This window comes from Peromyscus eremicus, chromosome 16_21 (genome assembly GCF_949786415.1).
Source record: "Peromyscus eremicus chromosome 16_21, PerEre_H2_v1, whole genome shotgun sequence".
Taxonomy (NCBI): domain Eukaryota; kingdom Metazoa; phylum Chordata; class Mammalia; order Rodentia; family Cricetidae; genus Peromyscus; species Peromyscus eremicus.
The window spans coordinates 36,840,409-36,860,053 of NC_081432.1; the positions used below are offsets into that span (position 1 = coordinate 36,840,409).

At 46.1% G+C, this 19,645-nt stretch overlaps 1 protein-coding gene across 2 annotated transcripts in view; it reads left to right on the forward strand.

The window, feature by feature from the left end:
• Fam178b (family with sequence similarity 178 member B) overlaps nucleotides 1–19,645 on the forward strand; it is a 135,633-nt gene that overhangs the window by 62,645 nt on the left and 53,343 nt on the right. The window lies entirely within an intron of this gene.

Below are 19,645 nucleotides of genomic sequence, written 5' to 3' on the forward strand. Positions count from 1 at the left end.
AGAACTGGGCCACAGGCTTCAAAGGCTGCTTGCCATATTTTCTGACTGTCAGTGCCCTTTGAACATCTTGGCTGTGTGTGGAGTTTTCAGTCTCACAAAGCTGACCCTCTAGGACAAATCCCAAGAAACCCATTTTCCCAGCTTCTTTTCAGATACTCTTTTTTTTTTTTTTTTTTTTTTTTTTTAGAATGAGTCCCTGAACTGTACAGTACAACAAGGCTCCCTGTTTGTGCAGTCTTGCCACTGTGTTAACTACTCTGAGGCTCCAGAGATGGTCTGAAGACCATGGAGGGATGTACTAGGTACATGATTTGAAGACTGTGAGAAGATATGCAGTGTGTGTGGCTTCTTTGAACTGCTGTGGTATTTTGTATAAGGGACCTGAGGAACCTCAGATTTTTGGAGAGGGTCTTGGAACCAACCCCAGGATTCCAAGGGTGGCTACATTGTCTGAGCATAGTTATCACAATAGCCTGTATCTGTACCTCTAATATCTGGTCAGTTAGTTCCTTAGATGGCAAAGTTGGCAGAGAAGTAACTGTTTAGACAGTACACAGAAACAGCAAATGCCAGACCCTGGGAGGCTCAGTCTAGATGTCCTCGGATCCCCGTCCAGAAATGCTTGTGATGACATGGGCAGCCCTAGTTCTGGCTAGATGTGCCACCTCTGCGGGGCCTTCTGGCAGGAAATAGCCTGGTTTCTGCTGGAATAGTCACAGCTGTTTCTGCAGACTGTGGCTCAGAGACCTGGCTGCTGCTGAGGCCTCCCGTGGCTCCTCTGCTAAGGTGCAGGGCTGTCTAGATCTTACCACAGGGACGGACATGCTGTCCTGAGAGACAGCAGGGCAAACGGTGCTCCCTCATCAAGGAAGAAGGGCTTGGCTCTCAGCTCAGCAGCCCAGAACCTGCTGCTGTCACATCTGGACATTTCCAAGTGTCCTTTCTGTTGTTGTGATAAAACACTCACCAAAACCAAGTTGGGGAGGAAAGTGTTTATTTGGCTTGAATTTCCAGGTCACAGCCCATCATTGAGGTAGGTCAGGGCCGAGAGTCAAAGCAGGAGCCTGGAGCTGGCTGGCCGGCTGGCTGTACACTCACTCACTGGTGCGTGCTTAGCTAGCTCGGCCATCTCTGCTGTCTGCCTACAGAATGCTTTGTTATGCCCAAAGAAACTTTATGCCTGTTGGCAGTCAGACCCTTCCCAGTATACCCTTCTCCCCAGTTCCTGGCAACCTTTAATCTACTGTCTCTTTGCCTACTTGACATAGTTAGTTAGTTAGGTTTTTTTTGGTTTTGTTTTTTCAGGAGAGAATGTTATATATCCCAGACTAGTCTGTATCTGAGACCAGTCTTGAATTCTTTTTCTTTAGAGACAGGATCTCACCATATAGCACTGGCCGATGTGGTACCCACTGTGTAGATCAGGCTGACCTCAAATTCATCCCTGCCTTTTCCTCTGCCTCCCAAATGCTGGTATTAAAGGCCTGGACCTGTATGCTCAGTGCCACAGTGGCTATTGTATATAATACCACACAGTCTGTAGTGTTTTTCTCTGGCTTCTTACAAAATGTTTTCAAGGTCCATGCCTGCTTTAGTCTGCCCTATTACTCTGAGACAGTTCTGACTGAATTGGATGCTCATTCCTTTGGGTTGGACTGGCTGTCCAGCAAGTTCTTGGACAATATTGGGGTTACAGGCACACTTACTTATGCCCAGCTTTTTATGTGGGTGCTGAAGTTCCCAGCTCAGGTCCACGTGTGTTTGCTCAGGTCCACTGAGCAGCTCTCCATTCCCAGCTTTCACTTTGGTGAAGTTCAGTTTACCATTTTGCTTCCCTTCTACCCATGCTTTGGGGTTCAATTTAAAGATGCCATTGCGTGGTCCTGACCATCGTGGTTTCTTCTAAGAGTTTTCTCCTTTTAGATCATAAATTTGGGCCTTTTGAGTCAAGTGGGTGATGCACATATCTATTGGGAGGTAGAGGCAGGTAGGTCTCTATGAGTTTGAGACCAGCTTGGTCTACATAGTGAGTTCCAGGTCAGTCAAGGCAACATAGTGAGAATTCTGTCTTAAAAAATACTAATTTTTTAAGTTTTAATTTTTTAAGGGCAGTGGTGGCTCACGGCTTTAATCCCAGCACTCGGGAGGCTGAGCCAGGCAGATCTCTGTGAGTTCGAGGCCAACCTGGCTTACAGAGTGAGTTCCAGGAAAGGCACCAAAGTTACACAGAGAAACCTTGTCTTGAAAAACAAACAAACAAACAAATCCAGGAGGTGGTAGTTCATGCCTTTAATCCCCGCACTCAGGAAGCAGAGTAATAAGCAGATCTCTGAGTTACAGGCCAGCCTAGTAAATAAAAAACAAACAAATAAACAAATAAATGTAGGTCTTTTGATCTACCTTGAATTCCCTCTCCTATATACAAGATGTGAGACAGAGGTTCAGCTTTATTCTGTTTTGTTTTTTCAAGCTATAGTTTCTCTGTGTAGCCCTGGCCATCCTGGAACTCACTCTGTAGACCTGACTGGCCTCAAACTCAGAGATCCATCTGCCTCTGCCTCCCAAATGTTGGAATAAAAGGCGTGTGCTACCACTGCCCGGCTCAGCTTCATTCTTTTATTGGAGCCATCTAGTCGTCCCAGCACTGTTCCCTTTTTACTGAATTGTCTTGGCAGCCATGTTGGAAGGCAATTGATCATGAATGTAGGGGGCTCTTTCTGAATTCCCAGCTTCCTTATTGGTTCATGTGTCTGTTCTTATGCCAACAGTTGGAATTCTTGACAAACTGTAGATTTCAGAAATGAGTTGTGTTCATCCTCTACCCTTTCTGAAATGGTTGCAGCAATTCAGAGTCCCCACATTTTCATCTGAGACGCCATGGAAATCCTGACAATTTATGTAAAAATAACAGCTGGAGTTTTTATTCTCGCTTGTGTTGAATCTGTAGCTAACCAGGCAGTGCTTGCCTTCTGTCTTTGTCTGTTTTGTGTTGTGTTAGCGGAATACCACAGACTGGGTGATTTGGACACAACAGACGTATATTCGGCTCACCGTTTTGGAGACTGGGAAGTCTAAGCCTGAAGGCCACTTCTGGTCAGAACCATATTTCTGTGTCACAAGGTCACCAAGGGCATCACGAGCATATAAGAGAAAGCAGCTGAACATGTCCTTTCAGGAGGAAGCGTCTCCCAAGATAATCAGCTCATTCTTAAGAATTCTTTTCTCATGACTTCATCACTCTTGAACAGCCCATCTCTCGCCACTGTGGCTTTGAGAATTAAGTCTCTAACACTGTGGGACACATGCAAACCATGACACCATAGCAATAATCCTGTCTTCAAGTCCATGAACATGGGATATCTTTCCTCACTGTTCTTTCCACAGTGTTGAAGTATACATGAGCTATGCTTCTTTTGTTAAGTTTATTCCTAAGTACCAGGGTGGGAGAGATAGCTCAGCAACTAAGAGGTCTTATTACTCTTGCAGAGGACCCAGGCTCAGGTCCCAGCACCCACATCAGACAGCCTGTAACTTCAGTTCTAGGGACCAGACACCCTTTGGAATCCATGGGCTCCTCAAACTCACACAGGCTTACACATACATACACAACTAAAATTAAATAAATAAGATCTAAATGTACCCCCTAAGTATTTTATTCTTTGCAATGCTATTATAAGTAAGATAATTTTCTTTACTTCCCCTGTGAAGCTTTCACTCCTAACAAAGCAAAATATGAATGGCTTTTCTGCACACTGGCCTTGTGTCCTGCAGCCTTGCCAAACCTAAAGTTTATTAACTATAATCGTTCTTCTGTTTTTTGTTTTTTCTTGTGGTAGAGTTTGGTTTGGAAAGCAAACATTCTTGAGCAATTAACTGTTTGGAAGTAATGACTTCATATTAGTGTAACAATGTGTTTTGGCTGAATGGTCTTGGTGCTTGCAGAGGTGTGGAACTGGCCATTATCTTAGCCCCAGTCCCCCTGAACCTGTGGAGTAGAAAGCACTGTTTCTCCCCTGTTGGAGACCAAACTCTCCAGAAAAGGGACAAATAGCACGTAGGCCCTTTCCCAGCAGCCTCTAGAACAATGTGGTTCATTTTTACCTACGCAGTCCATGCTGTCTCTCCCAGCGTCTATCATATTTGTGTAGGAGGAGGAGCTTGTAGTAAGATAGAATGACCCTGGCCAGGACATTCTTCAGATACTTTGAAAGTGGGCGAGAAGTTCAACTCTAAGCAAAAATTGGTTCATTTTCCTGGGCAGGGTCTCTGGATACTCCTTCTTACTGCCTTGGTCACTGAATTTTCCCCGTTTTGTCCCCAGGGCTCTGGGATCATTCTTTCTGGGGCTTAGAGGCTCCCAGGTTGCAGGTCACTGTGTGTCATTGCTCTTGTATTTTCTCTCCTTCCGCCTCCTCCTTTCCTTCCTTCCTTCTGGCCTCTCTCCAAACTCTCCAGACAGTGTTCACAAAGTTCCTTCTTACAAGAAGAAGTTAGAGGTTGAGATGTCACATAGTTGATAGAGTGCTTGCTTAGCATGTACAGAGCCCTGGGTTTGATCCTCAGCACAGGAACACCTGTAACCTCAGTGCTTAGTGGGTGACTCAGAAGTTCAAGGTCATCCTTGGCTACATAACAAATCTGAGGCCAGCCTGAGCTACATGAAAACTGTCTCAAAAGCTTATGTCAAGTGGACTGAAAAAACTAACCAGTGCATCCCCCAAAACATTTAGTGATAATAAATCATAAAGCAATTTATTTTAAAATAATTATTTGGTATATACATAATTTTACCATTTCCTTGCATTCTTGATGCTACTGTCTCAATTTCATCTGTACTGGGATTACAGTCATTTACCCCTAGAGCAGTGGTTCTCAACCTTCCTACTGCTAGGACCCTTTAATACAGTTCCTTATGTTGTGGTGACCCCCGACCATAAAATTATTTTCGTTGCTACTTCATAACTGTAATTTTGCTACTGTTATGAATCATAATGCAAATATCTGTGGGTTTTTGTTTTTGTTTTTGGTTTTGTTTTGGTTTTTTTTTTTTTTGTTTTTTTTTTTTGTTTTTTCGAGACAGGGTTTCTCTGTAGTTTTGGAGCCTGTCCTGGAATTCACTCTGTAGACCAGGCTGGCCCATAACTCCCTGAGCTCAAGTGATTGTCCAGCCTCAGCCTCCTAGAGAGGCTGATTATAGGGACAAGTCTCTGTTCTAGTTAACTTTGTTTTTTTAAATAAGGGCGAATTAAAATGTAAATATAAACGCTAATCCCAGTGGCTCATCCCAGCACCCTGTAGACCCCTGATCTAGAAAACCTCACTCAACCCCCTGTGTGACTGTGGCCTTTGTAGAACCTGAGGAGAGCAGAACTGCAATGTGGAGGTAATTTCAGGTGGATGTTTAAGTGACAAAGGAAGCATAGGTAAATATGTACATACAAAAGCATGTGGATGGCACATTCATTTTACTACTGAAAATAATCACAAGGAACTACTAATATGTGTGTGAGAGGTCGGATGGGTTGTCTCAAGTGGCTGGAGAAGGATTTCAGTCTACTTGGTACCTTTCTCTAATATATTGATTTGTTAAGGTTGGAGAGATGGCTCAGTGGTTAAGAACATTGGCAAGAGCTTCAGAGGTCCTGAGTTCAGTTCTCAGCAACCAGATGGTGGCTCACAACCATCTATAATGGAATCTGATGCCCTCTTCTGGCATGCAGATATACATTGCAGATAAAGCACTATATACATAAAATAAATCTTAAAAAAGAAATTCCTTTAAAAAAATAAGATTGGAATACATACATATATATATTATATATATATATATATATTATATATATATATATATATATATATATATATATATATATATATATATATCAGGTGGTCCTGGGGTGTATAAGAAAGCAAACTGAGCAACTCAGGGGAGCAAGCCAGGAAGCAGCATTCCTCCATGACCTCTGCTTCAGTTCCTGCCTCCATGTTCCTGTCCTGACTTCCTTCAATGATGGAGTATAATCTGCAAGGTGAAATAAATTCTTTCTTCCCCAAATAGTTTTGGTTGGCATTTTATCACAGCATTAGATACCTAACTAGGACAGAAGGATGCTGAGAGCACTGCAGTAGATGATAGAGAGAGAGAGGGATCTTGAATTTAGAATCTATTGTTTCTGATCAGATGAGGTTGAAGAATCAGCTGTGATTAACAGACCAGCACCACTGAAGTAAAACCTTTGCTTTACTGAGATAATTGATACTGCTTATCTGGAGCTGGAAAAATAAACTGTGATTTGAATAAGAGACCAGCGTTGTTGAGGTGCATCCCAGGATGGAAACTGAACTTGGTGATGTGTAGGAGACTTCCACATGCTATTGGTTTTGAAGGCATGAAGGGATCATGGTGAGCAGCTGAGACTTGGCACCATGTGGCAGGCTTAGAGTCTCCCTAGAAGAGCAGGAGGCCATTGGTAAAGGTACAGCCTCAGTTGCAGTGAAGGCCCCAGAATTAAGAGAGCCATAGGAGAGAAGCTGAGTTTGGTACCATGTGGCAGAGTTGGAGTCCCTAAAGAGGCCAGTGGAGACATAAGCATATTGGAGATATCAGGTGGATACTAAGGACAGCGGCACCTGGGGAGTGGAGCCAGCCTGGGACTGAGATGAGCTGTGTGTGCTGTGGATGTCAGAGCAGGAGAGACTTAGACTACCAAGGCTCTTTGGAGCCCAGATGACCGTGTGTGAGCACCCAATGTCAGACACTGAGTTTTGCACCGTTGGAGCTTGGTTTTGTTCTGATCTGACTGTAACTCTGACCTGGCTCTTCCCCTTGAAATAAGAAAGTATGTAATTTAATTCAACTTTACAGGAACCCACAGTTAAGAGGTTGAATATGAACATTTTAAAGAGGCGTTGGACTTTCAATTGTTGACATTTTCAAATTTTAATTTAATTTTAGATTTATTTTATATGTATGAGTATTGTTCCTACATGTACATATGTATGTTTACTACATTCATGTCTGGTACCCAAAGCGGTCAGAAGGGAGTCTTGGATGCCCTGGAACAGGAATTACTGATGGTGATAAGGCACCATGTGGGTTCTAGAAATTGGACCAAGAGTAACAAGTGCTTTAAACCTCTGCACGGCCTCTATAGCCCCTGAAGTATTGAAAGTTTTAAAGAGAATGGGACTTTTAAAGGTTGAACTGTGTTTTATATTGTGATAATCTTGAATAAAACAAGACAGGAAAAGTTATGGTTTAATGTGTTTGTAGGCCACAAACCCTTTTCTTCCCAAAGCTGGTCTTGGTCAGTGTTTTATCACAGCAACAGAAACTAAGCTGAGACAAGGGGACTTGAGGTTTTAAATTAAATGTTGATGTAATATTTTGATTACTTCTTTGAGATTTTTATATTTTGACCATATTTTTCCCCTTAACTCCTTCAAGATTCACTCCTGTGCCTCCCACTTTCTTTTTTGAGAGAGGGTTTCACATAGCCCAGTTTGGCCTCAAACTCAGTTATGTAGACAAGGATAACTTAATTCCTGATCCTCCTGTCTCTACCTCCCAAGTGCTGGCATTACAAGTGTGTGCCACTGAACCTGACTTACGTGTTGCTAGTGATCAAACTCACATTTATTTATTTCTGCCAGCCGTGGTGGCAGAGACCTTTAATCCCAGCACTTAGGAGGCAGAGGCAGGTGGATTTCTGTGAGTTTGAGGCCAGCCTAGTCTAAACAAGGAGTTCCATCCAGGCTAGCTAGGGCTGCATAGTGAGATCCCATCTCAACAACAACTAAAAACATGTACTTACTTTGTGGATGTGTCTTTGTGTGTGTGTGTGTGTGTGTGTGTGTGTGTGGAAGTGTGCATGTAGGTCACAGCACACATGTGGATGTTAGCTGACAGCCTGTGGGAACCTGTTCTCTCCTTCACCAGGTGGGTTCTGAGGATTAAACTCGGATCATCAGGCAGAGCAGTAAGCACCTTTACCTGCCAAGCCATCTCCACAGCCCCAGGGTCTTGTCTCTGTTGTTTTCAGTCCTGACCTTCTGTGGGGTTCCTGGCAGCCGTATGAGCCTGGCACATCACAGGACGTAGGCAGTTCTCTGGTGAATGAGTAGAACCCTACATCACCTGCCACAGACATCCTTGCACAGCTGCTCCGATCCTTTAGGGTCCTCCAGCTGTGGAGGTGGGGGTGTTGGCCAAACTCTAGATGTGCTGTTTTGTGCTCCACAGTCAGGGTCGTGGGCCCAGCTGGACTGGGGGGACAGTCACTTGTGTTTTGCTCCAGCTTGGCTGCCATCCACCTCACCTCCCCTGCCTTCTGAAGCTCTCTACCTCTCGCCTTGCTCTGCGTCCCATTACCTGTCCAGCAGGCATCTCAAAGTTCCATTGCATCAGGGGCTGCCAAAGCTCAGGAGAGTGGAGGCCTGGAACTCACTCAACACCACACTGGCACCAGGCCTGTCTAGAGCTCCCAGGGCAACCTGGTGGGTAGCTGGGGCTGAGAAACTCCAGATTCTGAGAGACCAGCCTCTTAGAGGGACAGAGTGACCAGGCAGAGATAGAGGGTTTCTTTTTAGCTTCAGACTCTTGACCCAGAATCCGTTCTATGGCTTGACATTATTGGGGGCTTCTGTTTTGTTTTTCTTTCCCCAGGCAGGGTCTTCTGTATGCCAGGCTGGCCTTGAACTTACTGTGTAGCCAAGAATGACTTTGCACCGCTAATGTTTCTGCTGTCACCTCCTCAGTACTGACATTATAGGCATGCACTACCACACCCAGTTTATGTGGTGTCAGAGTTCCAACCCAGGGCTTCATGAAGTTAGGCAAGCACTCTATCAGCTGAGCTGTATCCCAGCCTGGAGAAGTTCTTTGTTGTCATCATCATCATCATCGTTATTATATTCTTAATTAGCTTGTAAAGTAGTAGGTTTCCATGTGGTTTTCCATATGCCCTTAGTTTGGGTTAGCCCTCCTCCCACATCTTCTCCCCTGTCTCCCCACATCCATCCCAACTTAAATCTTTCCACAGCAGTAGTCTCCACTTCTATTTCTATATTATATGTGTTCTACTCACCCCCCTCCCCCATGATTCCCCCCTCCACCATCCCTTTCTAGTTTCCTGGACTCTACAGACATTCACTTCAAAGAAACAGAAAATTCAAAATCCAAAGCTAAGATCCACATACAAAAGAGAGAACATGTTGCATTTTTTTTTTCAGAACCTGGGCCATTTAGTTTTGTTTTTGTTTTAAATATTTTCTGACTCCATTCATTTTCCTGCAGTTATTATTATTCTTTAGAGCTGGATAAAATTCTGTTGTGTTTATATACCACATCTTCACAACCCATTCATCAGTTGATGGAGTGTTTCTTTTTCCTGGCTGTTGGGAACAGAGCAGCACTAATTGTGGATGAGCAAGTATCTCTGTGGTAGGATATGAGTCTTACCTTTGGGTATATGTCAGGAGTGGCATAGTTGGATCATATAGTAATTCTATTTTTAGCTTTTTTAAAACCTCCACACTGGTTTCCCTAGTGGCTGCACCAATTTATATTCCCACCAAAGTTCCTCTTTCCCCAGAACCTTGCCCACATTGGGTGTCAGAGTTTTCTTTTGTAGGAGTGGTTCTCTGTGTGCCTATGGCCGTCCTAGAAATTGCCCTGTAGACCAGGCTGGCATTGAACTCAAAGAACTTCTTGCCTCTGCCTCCCAAGTGCTGGGAATAAAGGCGAGGCCACCACCACCACTGGCCCAGGTCACTTGTTTTCTTGTTGGTAGACATTCTGACCAGGCTGAGATGGACTCCCAGAATACTTTCAGTTTGAGTTCTGCTGGTGGCCAAAGATGTTGAACATTGTTTATGATGTTCATTGGCCATTTGTATTTGCTTCTTTGTGAGATCTCTGTTCAGTTCCGTGGCCCCTGTTTTTAGTGGCGTTGTCTGTTTTCTTGCATATGCTATTAACAGAATTAATCCTTTGTCAGATGTGTATCTGGCAGAGGTTTTCGCCCATTCTGTAGGCTTCCTCGTCTCATGATTGACAGATTTCCTTTGCTGTACAAATGCTTTTTAATTTCATGGCAGATTTCATTTGTCAATTGTTGGCCATATTTCCTGAGCAGCTGGAGCTCTCAGAAAGCCTTTACTAAAGTGATATCTTGAAGTGTTTCCCCTGCTTTTCCTTTAGTAGTTTTAGAGTTTGGGGGGTCTTACATTAAGGTCTTTGATCCACTGGGAGTTGATTTTTGTAGAGGGTGAGGGATAGCGATCTAGTTTCATTCTTCTATGTGTAAATATCCAGTTTCCCAGCACAAATGAGTATTTTTAGCATTTTTGTCAAAAAATCAGGTGGTTATACCTGCCTGAATTTCTGTTTGGACTTGTGTTCTGTTCCATTGATGTGCTCACCTCTTTTTCTACCGGAACCATGCTGTTTCTGTTACCTGGCTCCAGACTGTACCTTGGAACCAGCTATGGTGATCCCTTCAACACTGTTGCTCAGGATTGCTTTGGCTATCTGGGGTCTTTCGTGCTTCAGTAAATATTAATTTTCCTATTTCTGTGAAGACTGGTATTGGAATTTTGATGTGATTGCATTGAATCTGTCAACTGCTTTTGGTAGGACAGCCATTTAATCTTCTAGCTTCTTCTTGAGTTTTTTCAAGTGTTCTAAAGTTTTCGTTGTAGAGGTCTTTCACCTTGGTAGGTTTATTCCGAGGGGAGGGGTGGGTTGTGGGATGTACTATGAATGACAGTGCTCCCTGCTCTCTTTCTCAGCGTGTTTCCTGCTGGTTTCTAAGTGGGCTGCTGATTTCTGGGCGTGCATTTTGCACTCTGCCACTGTGCTCAAAGTGCTGATGTTTACAGTTCTAGAAGTTTCTGGTAGAGTCTTTAGGGTCCCTCCTCCCACTTTCTCTCTCTCTGAGATGAGAGTCTCAGTGTGTAACCCTGACTGTTCTGGAACAAGATATGTAGACCAGGTTGACTTCAGACTCAGAGAGAGTCACCTATCCCAGTGCTGAAATTAAAGGCATGTGATTAGAATGCTTCTTCTTCCCATCCTGTTGATGTTTCTTCTGCTTGTTTCTCTTCCCCTGTTGCTCCAGTACTGTCCTGAATGAGAGTGAGAAGAGTGGGCAGCCTTACCTCTCCTGACTTCACTGCACATACTTGAAAGTTTTCCCTATTTAGTATACAGTGTTGGCTGTAGGGTTGCCATGGGTAGATTACCATGGGTAGTCCTGATTACGTTGAGATATGTTCCTTCTATTCTGCTTCTTCAGGACTTTTAATATGAAAGGAGCCAGGTGTGGCAGCACATGCCTTTAATTCCAGCACTTAGGAGGCAGAGGCAGGTGGATCTCTGGGACCTTAAGGTCTACAGAGCAAGCTTCAGGCCAATCAGGGATACACAGTGGGACCCTGTCTCAAAAGAAAAAAAAAGTTGAATTTTTTGTCAAAAGCCTTTTCTACATCTCCTCTGTTTTTTGTTCCATTTGTGTAAGGTATTACATTTATTGATTTGCATGTATGGGGCCATCCCTGCGTCTCTAGAATAAACCTAACTTGATCATGGTAAATTATCTTTTTTAAGTTTTATTTTTATAATTTTTAATTATAAAAATTGTCTGTCGAATGGACAGTGGTGGCATATACCTTTAATCCAGCACTCAGAAGGCAGAGGCAGGTAGATATCTTTGAGTTTGAGGCCAGCCTGGTCTCCACAGAGAGTTTCAGGACAGCCAGGGCAACAGAGAGAAACCCTGTCTCCAAAAACCAAAATAAATAAAAATAAAAATTGTGTGTGTGTGTGTGTGTGTGTGTGTGTATGCATGCATATGCATACAGGTATGTGTACAGAAGTGCATGTTCCCAAGGAGCCCAGAAGAGAGCTTTAGATCCCTTAGAGCTGGAGTTATAGGTGATTGTGAACAACCTGACATAGATGTTGGGAACTAAGCTTGGATCCCCTGGAAGAGCAGTAAGTACTCTTAACTACTGAGCCATCTTTCTAACCCCCTTAACTGTTGGATTTTAATATCTTAGTCAATGGGAACTAGTAGCTCCTCCAAGATTCTGCCTCTGGCCAAAGCCGTTCTCATCTGTTGCTAAGCTTTAAACAGTACTGATGCCTTCTGTAGCCTGGCATGGAGCTATAGTGACTAGACCCCTGTTTCCCAGACCATAGGCAGTTGGACTCAAGTATAGGACAAGAGCTCCGGGTGTTCAAGGAGAATTGGTGTCTAGGAGCTGCTGTCCACCCCTTCTCATCTGCCAGAGTGTGTGAAAGAAGTCCACATACTGTTCTGTAATGACAGCCACATCTTTCATTTGCTTAGTGGGACTCAAACTCAACTACATATTCAAACTGCTTGCCCTGGGCGGTGATGGCACACACCTTTAATCCCAGCACTCAGGAGGCAGGCAGATCTCTGTGAGTTCCAGGCCAGCCTGGTCTACAGAGTGAGTTTCAGGACAGGCACCAAAACTACACAGTGAAACCCTGCCCCCCCCCCAACAAAACAAAACAAACAAACAAAAACTTCTTGGGAATTTTTCTTAATTCCCAAACCTAAGTCATACCCCAGATTAATTCAGCTGGTTTCTGGGAGTAGAGAAAAAGTGGTAGTCATTTGTGTGTGTGTGTGTGTGTGTGTGTGTTTTCACCTCTGGCCCCCAGTGTCGGGCAACTTCTGTGTTTTTAGTATCTCCCTATTCAAATGTCAAAATTGCACAATATGTAGTCTACCCCTAAGCATCCTTGCTGTCTAACATTACAAAAAACAGTATACAGTCAACCAGAAATAAAAATAGAAGGCTGGGTAGTGGCACACACCTTTAATCCCAGCACTCGGGAGGCAGAGGCAGGTGGATCTCTGTGAGTTCGAGGCCAGCCTGATCTCAGAGAAAGTCCCAAAACAGCCAGAGCCACGCAGAGAAACCCCGTCTCGTAAAACAAAACAAAACAAAACAAGACAGAAACAGTATCTAGTTTTTACATATTGGCTTCTGTCATATTCAGCAATAAGCATTCAGGGCTCTTCCACGCCTTTTTTGTCCACATAACTATTTTTTTTTGTTATTGCTGCATATGCTGTTATATAGACATAACACAGTTTATCTCCTTGCCTGTTGAAGGACTTCTGGTTCTAGATTGTTGTTGTTGTTGTTGTTTGGGGGTTTTGTTTGTTAGTTTGTTTGTTGAGACAGGTTTTCTCTGTGTAGCCCTGGCTGTCCTCACTCTGTAGACCAGGCTGGCCTCAAACTCAGAGATCCACCTCCTTCTGCGTCCTGAGTGCTGGGACTAAAGGCGTGCGCCATCACCCAGCTTGGTTTTCAGTTTTTAACAAGGATGGATAAGGTTGGTAGAAACACAAGCAGCTTTTCCCAAGGCCCTGTGTTCAGCTCAGTTGGCTAGCTCCCAGTGAGCACCATTGTTGGGTCTTTTTGTAAAAGTATGTTAGGCTTTGTAGGAAACTACTGTACTGTCTTCCAAAGCAACAAATGAAGACTTCCATCACTCTGGATCCTTGCCAGCTGTCCTGTTTTGCTTCCTTCCAGAGATCAGGCATAGTCTAAAAAGATCGGGTTCTGAAACCCAGAGTGCGGACCTACTCTAGACAACTGCATGCCACAGCAGAGCTGGGAAGCTTGTTGGTGGAATCGGAATCACTCTCAAACTGGTGTTTGAAGTTGGGAAAGGTGTTTGTTACTATCTCCTGACTCACACTGAGAGCCCCACATCCTTAGAAGCAGTACAGCAGTACACGTTTAGATGATGTGTAGTTGCCTTTAACTATCAATTTGACCTAACCTGGAGTCACCTGAGAAAGGAATCTCAGTTGAAGGACTGCCCACGTCAGATTGACCTGTGGGCATGTCTGTGGGAGGTGGTCTGCATTGCTGTTTGATGTGGGAGGACCCCAGGCCCAGCCCACTGGGAGCAGCACAACTCCCTGGGCAGATGGTTCTGGGCTTTACAAGAAGGCTAACTGAGCAGTAAGTTTGAGAGAGGAAGCCAGCAAGCAGCCTTCCTCCATGGTTTCTGTTTTGAGTTCTTGCTTGAGTTCCTGCCCTGACTTCCCTCAATGCTGGACTGAAACCTGGACCTGTCAGCCAAATACGCCCTTTCCTCCTCTAAGCTGCTTTCAGTGACAGTGCTTTGTTAGAACAGAGAGGGAAACCAGAACAGATGGCAAAGTAAGAAACAGCTGCCTGAACTGGACAGAAGACCTCAGAAGAAGTGCAGTGACCTTAGCATTAGAGATACACAGGTCAAAGCTGTGAGGGGTCCGATTTCACCCCCGTCAGGATAGCTGTCATTAAGAAATCAAACAGTAGCTGGGCAATGGTGGCACATACCTTTAATCCCAGCACTCAGGAGGCAGAGGCAGGTGGATCTCTGTGAGTTTGAGGCCAGCCTGGTCTACAGAGCAAGTTCCAGGACAGCCAGGGTTCCACAGAGAAACCCTGTCTCAAAAAATAAACGAACAAAATCAAACAGCATGCAGGTATAATATCACACACCTCTGGTTCCAGCACCTGGGAGGCAGAGCCAAGCAGACCTCTGTGGGTGGAAGGCCAGCCTGGGCTACAGAGCAAGTTCCAGGCCAGTCAAGGCTATATAGTAAGAATAAAACTGCATCGTTTTTAGGAAAATGGGTAGAACTGGAGCTCGTCATGTTGAATTAAGCCAGACTCAAAAAGACAAAAAAGTTTCTTCTCACATACAGATCTATGTTTTGTGTGTGTGTGTGTGTGTGTGTGTGTGTTTAACACATGACATACATGAATATACACTTATTAAGAAAGAAAGAGGAAAGTCTGGAGCTGAGATGTGATGGCTGGGCCTATAGTTGTCTTCTTGGACCGTGAGATGACCTGGAGCTTGGAGACCCAGACTAAGAATGACAGAGCAGAGCAGTGGGCAGTGCAGACCGGACAAGTGCGCTCAGGCCTCTGTACCAGCTGTCCTCTGCACCGCCCCAGACTCCTTTTTCACCGTAGAAACAGACTGGAAGCTTCTTTAAGCGTAGGTGGGTTTTTGTTTTGCTTTTGTCTTTTTTTCTAGCCAATGTGAGTGCGTCTGCGGTCTGGCACAATGCAGTCTGAATGGTGGGGGCCTTGAATACTCTAGTGTTAGGTGACACCAGGCAGTGGTGTGTGTTACAGAGGGCAGAGGAAAGGAGAGGTGGCCTGGGGACGCCATCATCTATGCTGTGTGCAGAGCCATGAATCAACAGGCCAGAGGCCCGCAGAGATGCCAGGGAGGCATCCAGGGAGGCTGTTAGGGACAACCAAAGGGAGAGCCTCTGCTCAGGATGAATGGGGCAAGAGTGAAGAATGAAAGCGCCCTTGGAGCTGGTTGCAAAGGCAGAGAAAAAACTGAAAGTTCCAAGAGAGCAGGGTATAGTGGCTCATACCTGTGTTCCCAGGACCTCAGAGGCTGCAGTTGGTAGGAGAGCACAGTGCACAAATGGCAAGCGAACTGGGGGAGGGAGACAAGATTGCTGAGTTCAAGGCCAGCCTAGGGTACGTAGTGACACCCTGTCTCTGAGGGAGAGGTTCAGTGGGGAAGGGAAGATTTCAGAGAATGAGTTCAAACCTAACAAAAAAGGGGAGAAGCACCAAGATCAGCAGGACTTCTGGGGTGCTGGAGAGGCAGTGTCCGTACTGGGGAGAATGGGGGCCCCTGTGATCGTGCTGTGGTTGGGGTGATGAAATGTACATGGGTTTAAAATATGAACTCAAGGCTTGGGAATGTAGCTCAATGGTAGAGCATGTGCTTAACATGTGCAAGGGCTTGGGTTCCATCTCCAGGACCATGAAAAGAAAAAACAAAGTCCTGATTTGATAGAGAGGCTTCCTTTTTCATTGAGTACATACATCCCTTTGATGACAGGTTCACCTCCCAAGAGCAGCGACTTCCCTTTGCCTTTTATTTCTGGATATTCTGCCTCTGTGCCCTTGTCTCTATCCCAAAGCCACACACCCATTCCTTTGCTTCTGAAATCCTCCATGGGTTCAGGTCTCTTTGAGCCTAGTCTGTCACACTGCTCCTCAGGGTATGCTCTCCTCACCCTGGACACCTTCCTTCATGCGCTTGGGCCACCTGGTGTCCCACTCCCCAGTTCATCTCCAATTTGTGCATTGGGCTCTCCCACCAAGCTGCTGTCTCCAAGGTCTCCAGCATCAGGATTCCTATCCCACCCTCAGCCCACCCCACCCCCACCCCTGGAACATTTCCAATAGCACCCTCTCCTTGTTCAATTAACAGTTGCTGAGTGAATAAACACTTTCGGTGACTCAAGTTGAAGCTAATTGACTAAAGCAAGCGATACTGAACCTAGTTTGAATTTAAGCACTAAAGAGCAGAGGAAGTTAGGTCATGAGAGCTGGAATAGGAAGTAAGACAGTTCCCAGCCTCCCGTGAGAGTCAGTTTCCTCCCCTTCCTGGGGCCTCCTTTCCTCCGGAGGCATACGGGACCTCAGAGAATTAGGACCCAGGCTGAGAGGGCAGCTCATTAGACACCTGACCTAGGGTGAGGTGACGAGGATGGACAAGGGCAGAGTGCCTGCTTCACCGTTGCATACCTGTGCCTACCCAAGAGGAGTGGTGGAGGCCCAGAAAGGGGATTGAGAGCCGGGCTCAGAACCGCTGGGCTGGCCAAGTGGCTGCCAGAGTGCTTAGGACACGTGTGGTTTTCTCATTCCGTGTCACCGGTGCCGGGAGCACAGCCCTGAAAAACAGCTTCTTCCATGACACAGATGGAAAAGTCACTTTATTTTAGGCCAGATACAGTTTTTCCTTTTAAAGCGTCCATTCCATCCCAGGAGAGCCACTCAAAGGGGCGCCTCCGGTCCCAGCCTCTGGCAGAGCCCCGCTGCCCACGCTGGCACTTGAAAAGCCCCAGTGCCCGAGTACTACTCTGGGAGTCACCTAAAATGACTGCCTTATGTGTGGAGAGACTGAGATAGAGACAGAGCCTGGAGTCTGGATTTTCTTATGTGTCAGCCCTCAGAAATCCCTCATTTGGGACACAGAGCTGAGGAAAAGCTGAGCGCATGGCCTACTTAGGAAGCCTTAATTATGGCCTCTGGGTGGTATTTTCCTGTCATCCAAGAACTGACTTCCAGGGCTGTTGATGAGGACTGATTTATCCCTGACATCTGGGCCCCTTCCTTTGAAACTGCCCTGACACCTCAGGTCTGGTCACACTGTGTTGGGGAATTATGACTGGGTGGGAGAGAAGAGGGGTATGGCACCAAGGTCCACACTCAACTCTGCTGCCCTCAGGGGGGTTTTAGAGCCCTGAGCACCTGTGTGGGCTGAGGTGGGGCAGGACACATCCCCCTGGGGCTCTGAGGGCCTGGCAGGATGTCCCAGCCCAGCCGGGCCTCGCCCTAGGTTGGTTCTCTTCCCCTCTCTGGAAAGTTCATGCTCCCGCCCACGTGTGAGTGCATGTACGTGCAGAGGCCCCCGGAGGCCCAGGTAAACAGAGCTCTGGCGAAGGGACTCGCATTGTGTTTAGGAGACTTACTCTCCCCAGCTCGTTTGTGAGGAGGTTGAGGGCTGTCATTACTGCTCTCTGACTTGTTAGGTTGCCGAGAGGGGAAAAAAACAACAGTTTTTCCTCCTCTAAGAGTCTAATTACTTACTTGGTTAGTCCCAACCCATATACATTTCTAAGGAGAGAGACACCCTATGCCTGCTGAAGCAATGGCCTTGGCTAGCTTTCAAAGACCCTGTGCCCAGCCAGGTGCTGTCTGTCAGCACGGCAGATGGTGTGACCTGCAGAAACTCCTCTCCACAAGTTGAGGTAACAGAGCCTTGCGTAGTTCTTGTGGAGGGAGGCTCCCCTTTTCTATGCCCTGAAGATCGTGCCATTTCCCGTTTTCTGTGGCCTGTCTTGCGTCTGGTCCCACCATGCTCTTCCTTTTTGTCATGGTCCGACCTCTTCCAGGTGGGTGTCTCCCTCACCATCACCTGTGGCCACACCTCCCTTGTCCACTGCAGTCAGCTCCCCCGCCCCGGGGGCAGGTTCGAGTCCATGTCAGTTTGGGGGTTTATCTTTTCATTACATTCCTCTTTATTTGTATGTGTATTTGCTTGTGTGGGTGTGCTCATGTCATGGCTTAGGTGTGGAGGTCGGGGGACAGCTGGAGGAAACTGGCGCTCTTTCCACTGAGTGGGTCTTGGAGACCAAACTCAGGTTGTGAGGCTTAGCTGCAGACATCTTTACCTTGCCGGTCCTGTTTTTGTTTGTTAGGACCAAGCTGGAAGTTTCAGTGATCTCCCCGCTTCTGCCTCCTCCGAGAGCACGACTGCAGATACAGGAGCACACGAGACACCTGGCTAGGCTCTGTACCTTCTACCTGCCTTGCATTTCTGTAGGAACACCCTGGGCCTTTGCTTATCTCCCTGGCTTCTCTCCCTCTTGGACTTGTGCTCCCAGAGGACAGAGGATGAAGCCTCCACTGGGTTACTTTTCACCTTAGGGTGGGACACTCACCCTCCCGATGCTACTCAAATGTCTTAGCCCAGCCTCCAAGGTCTTGATTCAACATTTGAGAACACCTGTTTACAGCTTCCTTCTTACCTGTGAACTGCTTAGTCATGCTCTGTTTTGGAATCTCTCTCTCTCTCATTCATTCATTCATTCATTCATTCAATTTCTTCCATGCTGGCTGCTCCGAGGCCCTGGAAGTATATGCAGATGTGGCCCTTCCTCTGCAGTATTTCTATTTTTATTTATTTTTATTTTTGAGAGATGGTCTCATTTCTGCAGCCAAGACTGACCTGAGAGTCACAGCAATCCTCCTGCCTCCTCCTCCCAAGTGCTAGGATTACAGGAATGAGCCAGCACAAATTTGTGTACTGTTGGAGAGAGGCAGACTAGAAGCAAGTAAACTAACAGATAAGATAATACAGAGAAGTGCTAACAGGGCAGAGACAGAACCTCGGCCCCCTAGTGAGGGTGTGAGAGGCCAAGGAGCAGAAAGGCCTGTGGGAAGGAAGGGTGATTGCCCTGCAGCATTGGCCAGGCATCATTTTCTTGTTGTTTTCTGAATATGTCCTTAAATGGTCTGACGGGAAAACTCGAAGGATGCAGTTTTTTTCCCTGTTGATGTGGACTTGAAGGGGGAGGCAGGGCATGCTCCCGGCAGGGGCAGGGGCCCAGGAGGCCCGCAGAGGTCTCAGCAAGAGTGCCAGTGGGGGGCTGGAGAGATGGCTCAGAGGTTAAGAGCACTGCTTGCTCTTCCAACTTGCTCTTCCAAAGGTCCTGAGTTCAATTCCCAGCAACCACATGGAGGCTCACAACCATCTGTAATGAGAACTGGCGCCCTCTTCTGGTCTGCAGGGATACATGCAGGCAAAATACTGTATACATAATAAATAAATAAATATTTAAAAAAAAAAAAAAAAAGAGTGCCAGTGGGGCGGCAGTGGGCAGTGTCAGGGAGCAGGGGGACGCTGCTGCATCAGCAAGGGCTCCTGAGTCTTGTCTCACCTGCCCCTGGTGTGAATGGACGTCAGGCCTGGCCATCCTCCTGCCTGTGTGCTTCAGTGCGGCCCCTGAAGTCCCGTGGAGTACCTGAAAAACACAGGCACCTGATGCTTCACTTGTAC